General features: G+C 42.9%; 1 pseudogene across 1 annotated transcript; it reads right to left on the bottom strand.

Annotated features, from left to right (window-relative positions):
- Positions 1-484: 484 nt before the first annotated feature.
- On the bottom strand, positions 485-2220 carry LOC311148124 (osteoclast stimulatory transmembrane protein-like; annotated as a pseudogene). Its single transcript has 4 exons — positions 2177-2220; positions 1170-1985; positions 918-1009; positions 485-766 (listed from the first exon to the last, which is right to left on the bottom strand). The product of its transcript is annotated as an osteoclast stimulatory transmembrane protein-like (transcript).
- Positions 2221-2438: the final 218 nt, after the last annotated feature.

Raw genomic sequence — 2438 nt, 5'->3', positions numbered from 1 at the left:
ATCGGTGATCAGGCCTGCCACCTTTGTGTTGTCAGCAAACTTAATGATGGTGTTGGAGTCGTATGCGGCCAAGCAGTCGTGGGTGAACAGAGAGTACAGGAGGGGACTAAGCACGCCCCCCTGGGGGGCACCCGTGTTGAGGGTCAGTGTGGCAGTTGTGTTGTTACCTATCCTCATCACCTGGGAGCGGCCCATCAGGAAGTCCAGGATCCAGTTGCAGAGGGTGTTCAGTCCCAGGGTCCTGAGTTTAGTGATGAGCTTGGAGGGCACTATGGTGTTGAACACTGAGCTGTAGTCGATGAACAGCATTCTCACATAGGTGTTCCTCTTGTCCAGGTGGGAGAGTGCAGTGTGGAGTTCAATAGAGATTGCGTCATCTGTGGATCTGTTGGGGCGGTATGCGAGTTGGAGTGGGTCCATTGTCCATAGAAAGCATAAATTAAAAAGTTTTGTTTAAATGTTTGTCCTGTTTCACATGTATTCTTCAAAATAAATTAATTATATTTTCCTCCTGCTTTTTGAAGAAGGATGCAGACACTTTCCTGAGGATGCTCCTGGTGTAGACCTCCAGAAACACCATGATGTATCCCACCAGACAGAGTAGTGTCAGTAAGACCCTCACTCTCAGGTGTGGTGCCGAGGGCTCTACATCACAGAGTAATGCCTCTGGGCTGAATGTCCAGTCATACTGCTTGTGGAAGTTTGCCAGTTCTGTATCCCCACAGATAGCTGGGATAATACATAGGCCTGGGAAGCACAGCTGAACCTGTCAGAGAAAAGAGACTCCAGTCACCATTTGTCCAATGTGTTATTCAATTTCATATCATCATTGATCTCAAGGCTACACATTATGTAATGTCACATTATGTTCTGGGATGTGCCTGACCTCATATCGAAAAGTATCAATATTGACCTACCTTATATTTTTCACAGCAATGCTGACAGATGTAGCTGGAACATCCAACAGCCAAGGCCCATTCACTGTAACTAGATGGTACACCATTAAACTCTTATAAAAAAAGGTGCTGTCTAGAACCTAAAAGGGTTCTTTGGCTGTCCCCATAGGAGAACCCTTTGAAAACATTTTTTTGTTTCCAGGTAGAACCCTTTTGGTTCCAGGTAGAATCCTTTTGGGTTCCATGTAGAACCCTTTCCACAGAGGGTTCTACAAGGAGCCAGCCGAATAACCTTTTTGGAACCCTTTTTTCTAAGAGTGTAATATTGGAGCAAGACATCTGGTAAATTCCTGTTTTGTTATTTTACAACTTGTGGAATTAACCATATTTTTCAGGTTAGTTGGTTTTATTTGGATTCCATCATCAGATTCCTTTTGCAACAACTGTCTTGTGATGTAAACATTGTCAAACTTAACTGAAATGACATGTGACTTCAGGTATCAGGCTGATTCAACTATTCGATATATTGCAAAGTTGGCCACCAGAATCCTGTTTGACAGAAGTTTATACTCCTCCAACAGTTTCTTGGCATGTAAAAAGTCCCTCTCAATCAGTTTGCTTACTGTAACAAACCTCTTTTTGACCTCTGACACATCAAATTGATCACATTTTCTCTGTCTGGTAATAATATTCAGTTCTTCCTGTTTTACTTTGATAGCCTATCTAACAAGATCTCTCTTTGCTTCTTGAAAAAGCCCAGATGAGTTTAAAAAAGAGCGGGCAAAATCTTCAGTTGCACTTTAAAAAGTGCATCACCACTCCCATGTTAACAGTTATGTCGGGATGACGTTCAACACTAACACCATCACAGAACAGAGGTGGAGATGATCAGCTTGCATCACTGTTTGGTGCCCAGAGTGTGCAGGACCACAGCAGAGAGGATGACAGAGGTACGAGACGAAAAGGATGGCCACACTATAGATGCAGGCAGCAGTGCTGGAAGTACCACTGTCATATCTCAGGATCTCTGTCATCCAATGGTAGAGGAGACCACCAGTCACCATGGCGATAATGAAACATAGAAAGCAACTTCACTTTTATAAGCCAGCTTTCTTAAATTCACAAGAAGGACCTAGCACAGTTCACTATGAAAATATTATACATTTGACATGAATAACATGGTTATGAATTCCTTAAATCATCTCATAGCCCACGTAGCTGTCTGTAATACAGTAACCTAATGTCTCTTTCACTCAAGAGACAGAGAAATGCACACCTACCTGAATGAAAAGGCAAAGCCCATGTTCTCCCTCATGAACTTCATTCTCCTTCGTAACAGTGCATGTGAGTTACAAAGTTGTATGATGGGGTAACTTTGAAGTTTGAAAAAGGAGCTTATCAATCTGTCACATAGATATGTGTAAGATGGTTCTCAAAGGGGACAGAAGGGCTCTTGCTCATGCTCACATGCTGACACACTCACTCACATGGACAGGTGTGACAAATCAACACATGAATCAAGTTATTGGGGAAAAGCGTGAG

The sequence above is a fragment of the Coregonus lavaretus genome, assembly GCF_964263955.1.
Source record: "Coregonus lavaretus genome assembly, chromosome: 20".
NCBI lineage: Eukaryota > Metazoa > Chordata > Actinopteri > Salmoniformes > Salmonidae > Coregonus > Coregonus lavaretus.
The sequence above is the reverse complement of the archived record's forward strand: the minus strand, read 5'-3'. Positions and strand labels throughout refer to the sequence as shown.